A 12125-nucleotide genomic window follows, 5' to 3' on the forward strand; every position below is an offset into this window, starting at 1 on the left:
ATATCTTGGGAGTCCCAGGGTCGCGAAGCGGACAGCGTCCGTTCGCTGGCTACTTGAGGGCAAGAGACAAAATGGATGACGTATCTAAGATGGAACCCGTGGGTACAGATGAAAAACCCACATAACAAACGAACGGTTTAAGTTAGCACAGCGAAACTGCGCACACTTACTAAACTCGTCATTTGCGGTTCATAGATACCAGACTCGACCATATTCGTGCGAGTTGAAAACACCACTTACAATTGTCACGGAACCTCAGAACGTTGACTGAGGTGAGCGCAGTGCGAGAGACCAGACGTTAATAAACTCAGCTCTCTTGAATCACCGTGTGGCTGATTATTATCTAACAAATTGGTGACGGGGCTGCGCTGGGGGCAGATCTGGTCTTCCCCCGTTTATTCAGCACTGCTGTGAACCACGACGCCGAGGTCAAGTAACCGTGAGTCTTCTGTAACATGCGAACTGTGTTTGCTGACGAGTCATTTATGGAGCCCAGCGTCTTTTTCCTTCCCGTGAGGCTCTTTACTCGTTCATGAAGAGGTTACGCATTTATAAATTCCTGGCGTTTAGTGACTTTTGGCTAGCGCTTCTGAAACTTGCGCAGAAATTAGCCAAGCTTGTCATCGCATTCCGCTGTGCTTTCAAGCGGTATTCCGTGAATTCCCTTCAGCTGTTAATGACGGATGTTTAGTTAGGTCGGCACTTTTCTTCAGCACACCGATCACCCAGTGACTGTTAAGGGAACTGTTAATTAAGGAGCACCGTGTGTGTTTTGCTTTTCATCTCCACGGCGCAGTTGTTAGTTTTCAGTCAGCTGTATGCTCGTAGCTTTCCTGCGTGACGAAACCTTTATCAGAGCGCTATTTTGATTTGTGTGAAGCTGCCAGCCCTGCTTTCACTGTGGTTTCGAGTTTGATGTGGAGTCTACAGTCCTGAAGGTGCTAGCACAAGATTGAGTGTATGAGGAACACCAAGGCACCTGTGTAATTGTGACAGCTCGGTGGGGAAGCCAAGGATAACGACAGCCCAGCTTTTCGTGGCGTCGGAAGCATAGTTGTCGAGCATGTTCCTGTGATTTAGTGTTGGTATTTCCTCACGCTGACAAGCACAGCTTTACATCCTAAGCTTGTCAGAGGGTGCTGTTGCGTTTCACGCTGTTAAAGATTTTCAACGTTACAGGGCACTTACTTCAGGAGCTTGTTGTGCGTTCACGCTGACAGGCACAGCATTCATCTCGTCATTAATTGGTGCGTGTCACGCTGATGGGCACAGCTTAGTGAGACTAAAATTGTCTTTTGACATTGTTGGTACCATTTTTCGTCACATATATTGCCTAGAGCTATTTAAAAGTGCACTGCATAGTGAGGAGATAGCATTGTATTGTCTAAATTGCATTTTTTTTTATAATCTCACGGGGGTATAGAGTGTATTAGGTTCTAATGGCTACTGCAATGTCGATGTCACAACCCCCTCCATTTCTCAATGATGATGGAGAACCTCTCACTCCATGGAAGAATTGGGAGAAAGTATTTGAATCTTATCTGATAGCTATAGGAGGCAACAGGTTTTCATCAGAAAGGAAGTTGCACATATTATTGCACAATTTGGGTAAACATGCTAGAGAAATGTATGATAATCTACCTGAAGTTGAGTTGGAAAATAGAGGTGGAGAAGGAGAAGGGGATGTTCCACCAGATGTTTACCGTATTGCTTTGAAAAAATTGGAAGTCCAGTTTGGAAAAAAAATTAATGTGGTATTGGAGCGACACAAATTTTTTTCAAGGAATCAAGGGAAACAAGAAAGGGTGGTGAATTACATAGCTGTCCTTAGAGGGTTGTCTTCCACCTGTGATTTTGGTAATCTCACAGATTCGCTTATAAGAGACCAATTGGTCAGGTGCACTTCTGATAGGAAAATAAAAGAAAAGTTACTTGCTGATGCCCCTGAATTAAAGCAAGCTATCGACATAGCTAAAAGCATTGAACACACAGCATTCTGTATGAATGAGATGAAAGAGGCGGTTGAGGTGAAACAAGTATGTGAGGATGAAATCCTGAAAGTGTCCAACAAATATGACAAGGGCAAATTTACGCATAAAAGTAGCACTGTCTTAAAGGAAGAGTCTCAAAAGATGAAATGTTTCCGTTGTGGTAATCCTAATCACCTGGCGAATAGTGTAAAATGTCCAGCAAGGGGTGCCATATGCAGAAAATGCAACAAGAGGGGACACTTCACCAAGGTGTGTCATGATATAAAGAAAGAAATGACCCATATGATTTGGGATGATGAGGAACCAAGGGAGGATATTGTATTTATGGTTAATGAATTGTTTGAAAATACTGGATGTAGCTATCCAGAATGTGAAATTATGCTTGATGGTGTGGCGTATAGAGTTTATGCGGATTCGTGTTCACCATACACTCTTATAGATGAAACCACGTTTAAGACCAGGTCTGTTGACAAAGTTTATGAAGTTTTGCCCACTGACATCAACCCGGGTGGTTATAACCATGACACCATACCTGTGGTAGGAATGATCATTATGCACATCAGATTTAAAGATAGAGCTACTGTGGGTAAAGTGTATCTAACTAAGAAAGGTTCGTGCTTACTGGGATGGAGACATCAAAAGGACCTAGGTATAAGATTAGACCCCAACGCCTCAGAACCTGTCTATTTGATTGAGCAACCCAATATCGGTAATGAGGTGTGTGAGGAGTTCCCTGAAGTATTCTCCAGTGAGTTAGGATTGTTAAAGGGATTCCTTCATAAAATAAAACTTAAAAAACATTGCAAGCCCACAGTACACAGAGCCAGATCAGTGCCATTGGTGGTGAGAGATTCCCTGCAAAAAGAGTTGGAAAAATTGGAGTCCTTGGGGGTGATTGAGAAAATTGAGAGTTCTGAATGGTTAGCCCCCATTGTGGTCGCTTCTAAAGGTGGTGGCAAAGGGATTCGTTTGTGTGTGGATCTTAGGGATCTTAACGCCAATATCTGGGTAGAGAGGCATCCTCTCCCTAGAATAAATGAGATGCTCAGTGTGATAAAGGGGGCTAAATTTTTCAGTGTATTGGATCTCTCGGCGGCATACCACCAGGTTGCCCTTCATCCGGAGTCCAAAAACCTTACCTCTTTCATTACGCCATTCGGAGCATACCAGTACAATCGTATGCCTTTCGGGTTGGCGTCCGCGGCGGCGGTTTTCCAACGCATAATGCAGCACATCCTGGAAGACCTCAGTAAGGTTCTGTGCTTCCAGGACGATATATTGATTTACGGGGACTCAGAGTGCGAGCATAACTCTATCTTAAGAGTAGTTTTATGTAAATTGAGTAAAGCTGGTTTTACTACACAAAAGGACAAATGTAAGATAGGAGTCAAATCTGTGACCTACCTTGGACATACCATATCCGGCGAAGGGATAAAACCTAAAACCAGTTTGGTAGATGCTGTATCTCTTGCACCCCCTCCGTCTACTAAAGAGGAGGTCAGATCCTTCCTGGGTTTGGTTGAGTACATGAGCAAGTTTGTGGAGAATTTTTCTAGTCACACAAGCAACATGAGAGAACTTTTAAAGAAAAATAGCACTTTTATGTGGAGTGAGGAGTGCGATAAGGAATTCAAGTATATTAAGGCAGCCATCGCAAGAGCACCCACATTAGGGATGTTCGATCCTAATGAAAAGACTACTCTTACTACAGATGCTAGCAGCAAGGGCCTAGGGGCGTCCCTCACCCAAACCAATGGTGGATGTGAAAGGGTCATTGCATTCGCTTCCAGAACACTGAAGGACCCTGAATCCAATTACTCCACCATTGAAAGGGAAGCCTTAGCGTGTTACTGGGCTATAATCCATTTTAAATTCTTCCTGTGGGGTATCCCTTTCACACTAAGGTCTGACCATAAACCGTTGATTCCTCTATTTTCTACTAAGAACTTGGAGAGGGCCACTCCACGCATCGCCAAATGGGTACTGGCATTACAAGGGTACAATTTCACAATGTGTTACGTGGCTGGTGAGAAAAATACCATTGCAGATTGTATGTCTAGGTTGCCTATAAAAGGTGAAGACAATGTAAGCGAACCACCAGATGAAACCATACTTGCGGTGGAACTTCCAGCCATCGGTAAAGAGGAATGGAAGAATGATTCCCAAAATGACCCAGAATTAAAGGATCTTATGAAGTTTGTTGAGAAAGGGTGGCCTGAGCACAATAGAGAGTTAGCTGAGAACCTCAAGCCTTATTGGTCTGTGAAGGATGAAATCTCCAGCATGAATGGTCAGCTGTGGAGAGGAAACAAGGTCATTCCCCCGGCTGGCATGAGAAACAGGATCATTGTGCTAGCTCATGAGGGTCACCCAGGAAGGAGCATGACAAAGAGTAAAGTGAGACAACACTATTGGTTCCCAGGTATGGATGGGTTGGTGGAAAGCATGGTAAAAGATTGTGAAGCGTGTGGCAGAAGTGACAAATCAAAAGTTGTACACAAAGCCCCCCTTATTCCTATAGATGTTCCCAGTAAACCATGGGACAAGTTGGGAATTGACATAATAGGGCCCATGAATTTCCTCAGAGCCAACCAGAGATTCATGTTCGTAATTATAGACTACCATTCACATTGGATCAGCACCAAGTTTGTCCACTCTATAACCACTCAGGATATGATAGAATTCCTGAAGGAAATATTCGCTACAGAAGGTATCCCCAGCTCCTTAGTGACAGACAATGGGGTCCAATTTATGTCAGAAGTCATGAAAAGGTTTTTGTCTGATTTAGCCATCTCACACATAAGAACTCCTCTTTACTGTCCCAAGGCTAATGGTATGGTGGAGAGGGCAAACAGGATGGTGAAGAGTTCTATTCAAATGGCTGTTACTATGTGTGAACCAGTAGAGGAGGCAGTCAGGAAAACACTATGGTCATATCATTCTGCCCCCAATGCAGTGACAGGGGTGTCTCCATTTGTGTCCCTCAAAGGTAGAAACCCAGGGTCCAAGCTTAACCCCAATTGGTTGAATGGGAGCAGTCCTGTGTGGGTGGACAGGCAGTCTGTGAAAGACAAGGTGGAGCTACATCAAAAGGAGTACAAAACCAAGTACGACCAGAAATGGGGAACATCCTCCAGAAAGTTCTATGTGGGTCAATGGGTGGTGGTCAAAAGACCTGCTGTGGGTCGAGCTAAAGTGTCCTCCTTCTCTAAACCTGCAAGGATACAGAGAGTGAACAATAACTCCCTAGTGTTGGAGGATGGAAGTACATGGAGTATAGACAATGTGAGTGTTTGCCCAGATGTGTGCGTACCAACGGCAGTTGGTGAGCAAACCCCAGTCGATAATTCAACGGACACGCAGGAAACCAGAGTGACCAGGATGCGTCAGCCACCTAGTTGGCAAAAAGACTATGTAACCTAAAACGATGGAATCTTTCCTCCCTGAGGACTTTCACTTGAGTTGTCCATGTACAAGGGGAGATGTGTTGTAATCTCATCTTGTTTAAGTGCGCTAAGACATGTTGTTAATGTTCTTGTTAGACATATACTAATGGTATGTTCCTTCCCCCCCTTCTCCCACAACTGCTATTGTTTGTCCCATGGAATGTTGGTAGGGCGTTTGACATAGAACGTTGACTGAGGTGAGCGCAGTGCGAGAGACCAGACGTTAATAAACTCAGCTCTCTTGAATCACCGTGTGGCTGATTATTATCTAACAATAACATATTAGAAATATATCACAACATACAATTAAATATAAATACAGACCTTATATATATAATATAATTTTAAGACATCAAATATTAATTACATTTTAAATAATAATTTAGTATAAAAGTAGAGAAAGTGTTGGGTAGCGGAGGGATAAAAATTACTACTCCCGCTCCAGTGCAACAGTAGGGAAAGTGTTCGAGTAGCGGGGAGGTAAAAATTACTATTTCGGCTCCACCTAGTATAACAGTAGGGAAAGTGTTGGATAGCGCAGGGGTTAAAATTACCTTTCCCACTACAGTAACTGCAACAGAAAGGAAATTGTTGGTTTGTGAGAGGGTAAAAATTACTATTCCCACCCCAGTGAGTGCTACAGTAGGGAAAGTGTTGGATAGCGTGTGGGTAAAAAATATTATTCCCACTCCAGCAAGTGCAACAGTAGTGAAGGTGTGGAATAGCGGGTGTGTAAAAAATACTATTTGAAACCAAAGGTAGAGAGTAAGGACTTTTTGACGGCCGTCCGTGTCCCCAGTATATATACTTATAACCAAAAGAAGACGGCCAGGAGCTTTTTCTGTCTGACGTGTAAGAAGTGTCGGCACCTTACAGGTTTTTTAGTAAAACCCTCACACACCAACCTGGTTGGTGTCATGCTTCATCATCGGGTCCCAGCCTGGTAGCCGAATGCTACCTGGCTGTGCTGCGACACCTGGTTACAATGGAGCTGGTTATTGAGATGATGTGATCTGTAATTAAGTGAGTGTGATTAATATTACAATTAAAATTACCTCCAAAATGCTTCCTTGGTACTTTATTCGTGGAGCACTGGGGTAAGGTTAAAAAATTATTGTTTAGAGAGTGGATAATATATTCCAGACACTCAGGGCCCGATTCCGGTCCTGGAGAAAAAAACGTTGTACGATTCGTATTCGTAGCCGTCTCCGTACGAATGATAAAAGTCCGTCCGAATTGGGTAGTACGAACCGATTTCCAAAAATACGTCCGTATATCAGCGACCCGTATGAACCACAATCGAAGACCCGTACGAAATGTCGTCGGAACTCCAAGTACTAACAAGAACGATCCAGACCAGGGACCAAGTACGCGATTTGTACGGGCAAACGTAGTCCCGCATGAAGCACGATTCATACGGAAAACATTGCGTTTGAGCGAGCCACACCAACAAATACGTCTCGCACACCCCACAATCAACAAACACGCACCCCGGGCCTGAAAAACGACTGTAACTGCCAGCCGCACCAACAAATACGACTCGCACACCCCACAATCAAGCGTACACGTACCCCGGGCCCAAAAAAACGACCGTAACTGCCAGCTGCAAGAACAAATATGACTCGCACACCCCACAATCAAGCGTACACGTACCCTGGGCCCAAAAAACGACCGTAACTGCCAGCCGCACCAACAAATACGACTCGCACACCCCACAATCAAGCCTACACGTACCCCGGGCCCAAAAAAACGACCGTAACTGCCAGCTGCAAGAACAAATATGACTCGCACACCCCACAATCAAGCGTACACGTACCCCGGGCCCGAAAAACGACCGTAACTGCCAGCTGCACCAACAAATACGACTCGCACACCTCACAATCAAGCGTACACGTACCCCGGGCCCGAAAAACAACCGTAACTGCCAGCCGCACCAACAAATATGACTTGCACACCCCACAATCAAGCGTACACGTACCCCGGGCCCAAAAAATGACCGTAACTGCCAGCCGTACCAATAAAATACGACTCGCACACCCCACAATCAAGCGTACACGTACCCCGGGCCCGAAAAACGACCGTAACTGCCAGCCGCACCAACAAATACGACTCGCACACCCCACAATCAAGCCTACACGTACCCCGGGCCCAAAAAATGACCGTAACTGCCAGCCGTACCAATAAAATACGACTCGCACACCCCACAATCAAGCGTACACTTACCCCGGGCCCGAAAAACGACCGTAACTGCCAGCCGCACCAACAAATACGACTCGCACACCCCACAATCAAGCCTACACGTACCCCGGGCCCAAAAAAACGACTGTAACTGCCAGCTGCAACAACAAATATGACTCGCAGACCCCACAATCAAGCGTACACGTACCTTGGGCCGGAAAAACGACCGCAACTGCCAGCCGCACCAACAAATGCGACTCGCACACCCCACAATCAAGCGTACACATACCCCGGGCCTGAAAAACAACCGTAACTGCCAGTCGCACCAACAAATACGACTCGCACACCCCACAAAACAAGTCTACAGTGTACACACCATAGGAAAACAATGTCCTGGCCACATCCAACAGGCAAACAGAGGGCCCAAGTCACAACCACCCCTTATGACACACCCACGAAAAATTCAAGATAAGCCACACCCACACATGGACCAATAAAAGGGCCCACACATACAACCCATCATCCTTTGCAACATACCTATTTGCACAAAGACACTGACAGCACACAAACAACTGCAGCCATACACCTTCACACATACACCCTATCTCATTCACACACACCACCCCCTTCACAATCAGACCCACACACCCTCAGCCATACACACCATCACCCCCCCAATCACATACACCCCACACCATGACCACACCAAAGAATCTAAAGTTCACTAACCCGGAGATGGAGATCCTTACAGATGAAGTCATCAGAGTTTTTCCACAGCTGTTTGGTGCATTGGTCAGACAGACCAGCATAGCTGAAAAGACACGCCTGTGGGAGAGGATCGTCGAGAAGGTCAATGCTGTTGCACCCATCAGGCGCACCAGGGTGGTTTGCCAGAACAGGTGGTACGATCTGCGAAGGATGGTCAAGCACAAGATGGATGAGGACTACGCCAATGCTCATCACACTGGAGGTGTCCCTCCCCACAGACCTGCACAATACCATCCCTGGGAGGAGAAAGTCATGGCCCTGTTTCCACCGGTGAGAGTTCACGGAATCGAAGGAGCCGTTGAGCCTGGTGAGTATACAAACAACTCATGTAACATGGGGGGACTACCAGCAGTGCCTAACAGTATGGGGTGTGGGGGTGTATGAATCTTAAATTATCACCAGTTGCACACTTTTTGTTATAACAAGCGTTAGCAATTTTCTTATTTTTGTGCGACTCCTTCGTTTAAAGTGTTTTGTCTAGGAACACTATTTGAAAATTCAGCATGGATGAGAGCAGAGGTACTGCTCGCAACTTCGAGGAAAGCACTCTTTTCTGTGGACCACAATAGGTCCTAATGTTTTAAATCATCTTTGTTTCGATCAATAACGATCCATATACATTTATGCCATCTTCTTTCTTTACTTTTTAATGATTGTTTCTCATTAAATTATTTCCAAATATTGGCAATTTTCATTCTTAACGCATTTCACATATAACCCAATGCATTTCGGGTACAAATGGACCCTTCGTCGGGGGTCTCTATGGGGAAGAATAAAGAACAATTTTGAGCCCAAAGCTGTGTTTACATACACATACTACATTGACACTGTGTCACAGAACGCATAAAACAAACATCTTCATGTATACTTCAAACTGTGTCAAATATAGTAATAAAAGTAATTTGCCAAAAGTGCTAACTTGATTACATTCACGATATTACTAATGTCACCATAACCTATGCGCAACAAGTAAACATACATTCATGTACTGCATTGTTAATTATCAATCGGAGCGGCCAGCGTTCCGTGTCAGTTACTCACTGAAATGCTGTCTAACAACGTCATACGTCCTCTCCTCCAATGGCTGTCTGGTTACGATCACACACTACGCTGTGGTCTAATACCTATTCTCATTGGTTTGTAACATGGTCACATGATCGCTACTGATTCAAAACACGGCCTGACTTCACAAAAACATATTATCGGCATAACATCTCCAACAATAATAAACGTGTATGATGACAAAAATATAGCGTGTGCACTTCTCCTAAAATACATGCGCTACTCTACTATGCCGAATTTCCAACTTAATAATCAAATGGTACATTCAATAAATTTCGTGTAAATTTCACTGAATGAAAAAATAATAAAATGGTCAAACAAAAATCATACTGTGTAAAAAACCATGCTAAGGGAACACCTATATTTCCCAGTTTCCTCGTGTCCCATCAATAATGCGTCGGCCGTATTTAAGCTAGAATGCTCTCGGAGAGCTTAATACATACTCATGTGATCATGGCTTAGTGGATTCTCCCTGTCAACACGTTGTTATAACCAGCGTACATTAACCATTACATTGTGAAAAAGGTTATGTGTCAAACATTAAGTCAAACATTAAGTGTAATCAAGGATGAATAATGATAACTGAAGTTATAACAGAGCAAAACAAATTCATATCTCATTAATTATAAAAAACATGCCAGTTCCAATCTGTCATTGAGCCCATCCGGCTGGAGGCTCCCCATCTTTCTTATCCAAAAATATTCCGATCTGAGTCTCATTTTGTGTGTGTCCAAGCCTGGACGTGTTTCCACCACTTCCAATATGGTAAACCTTAATTGGGAGATGTTATGTCCTGTTTCTATCCAATGTGCTGCCACTGTGGATTTCATGTTCTTTTGCCTTATACTGCTTTTGTGTTCTGTTATTCTCACCTTAACTTTGCGTTCCGTTTGTCCTACGTATAACTTACCACAAGGGCATTTAATGCCGTAAATCACTCCTTTAGTGTCACAAGTGCTTGAATGCTTTAGATGAATTATTTGTCCAGTTCTAGGATGTGTAAAGGATGGTCCTGGTATTACATTATTACAATGTGTACAGTTCTCACATTTGCGCATTCCTTTATGCATTGTCTTATTGGATTCTTTTTCTTCCCGCTTTAACAATTCTTTTAGGTTCTTCGGTCTGTTATAGGCAAATGTTATCCGTTCCGCAAACAAAGGTTTTAAATCAGGTTCTTGAGTTATAATAGCCCAATGTTTTCTCATAATGTTGGTTATTTGTGAAGCCTGCATTGAATATTTTAGAACACACACTGTGAGTTTCTGATCAGTTTTATCTTTTTTAGTTAATAAAGACTCTCGTGTCATGGCCATGACTTTGGTTTTAGATTCCTGTAATAGTTTTTTTGGGTATCCTCTTGTCTCATACTTTTTGATCTGTTTGTCGATAATGTCTGAAACATCCATGGGATCCGATGTGATCCTTTTATAACGAATGAATTGAGATGTTGGTAAATGTTGCTTTAAAGCCTGAAGGTGGAAGCTTGAATAATGTAACCCACTATTGCGATCCGTTTCTTTCACATGTACATTAGTGCAAATTTGACCCTGTTTGATCGATACTTTCACATCCAAAAAAGATAATTGATGTTGATCAATTTCATGTGTGAACTTGATTCTCTCATGTATCAAATTCAACCTTCTGATGTTTCCTTCCAATTCTTCTTTGTTGCCTTTCCACATGATAAATATGTCATCTATAAAACGTTTATAGACTAACAATCCTTTTTTCCAGTCTGGATTATCTAAAATGTAATCATTCTCAAATTTGGACATAAAAATGTTCGCATACGACGGTGCCCCAGCAAAGCCCATGCTGGTCCCACTGCATTGCGCATAATACTCTTTTTCCCATTCAAGGTAACTGTGAAACAGTGCAAAATGTAAAATTTCCATCAAAAAGATTTTTTCTGATCCTTCAATCTCATTTCTTAATAAGCACCATTCCATTGCTTCGAGTCCCTCGTCATGAGGGATCGAAGTATATAGTGCGGTGACGTCAATTGAGCTTAACCAGATTTCTTCATTCTCTGAAATTTTAACATCCTGTCGTATGTTCAAAAACACTGTAGTGTCTTTTATGTGGGTGCACCAGTTTTGGACTAGTGGTTGTAAAAACCAGTCCAAATATTGTCCAATCGGTTCAGATAAAGACCCGCAAGCTGAAACAATAGGCCTAAATGGTGGTCGTGTAGGGTGTTTATGCACCTTTGGCAACATATAAAACTGTGGCCTTCTGGGATGTTTTATATTCAAAACTTGGTAAGTTTTGTTGGTGATCCATTTCATCTCAAGTGCTTTATCGAGTATCTCTTTTAATGTCGCAGCAAAAACTTCAGTAGGGTCTTTTTCAAGTTTATAGTAAATATTTGTGTCTTGTAAGTGTTGGTTAACACTTTCCTTATAGAAGGATGAGTTCATTACTACCAGGGCTCCCCCCTTGTCAGCTTTCTGAATAGTTATTTCAGTTTTTTCTTTCAAGGTCTTTAAAGTGTTCCATTCTTTCTTGGAGAAATTACTTTTAGTACCACTCTTGTAATTGATGTTCTTGATCTCTGTGTTGACTACTCTTTCATAAGCATCAATTGTCTTGTGTGATATAGGAGCACAGAATGTGCTTTTTACTTTGAATTCTTTCATAGAACTCTCCTCTTTCTCTGTGGGTGGAAGGGTGTTAA

This window comes from Lissotriton vulgaris, chromosome 5, assembly GCF_964263255.1.
Source record: "Lissotriton vulgaris chromosome 5, aLisVul1.2, whole genome shotgun sequence".
Classification (NCBI taxonomy): domain Eukaryota; kingdom Metazoa; phylum Chordata; class Amphibia; order Caudata; family Salamandridae; genus Lissotriton; species Lissotriton vulgaris.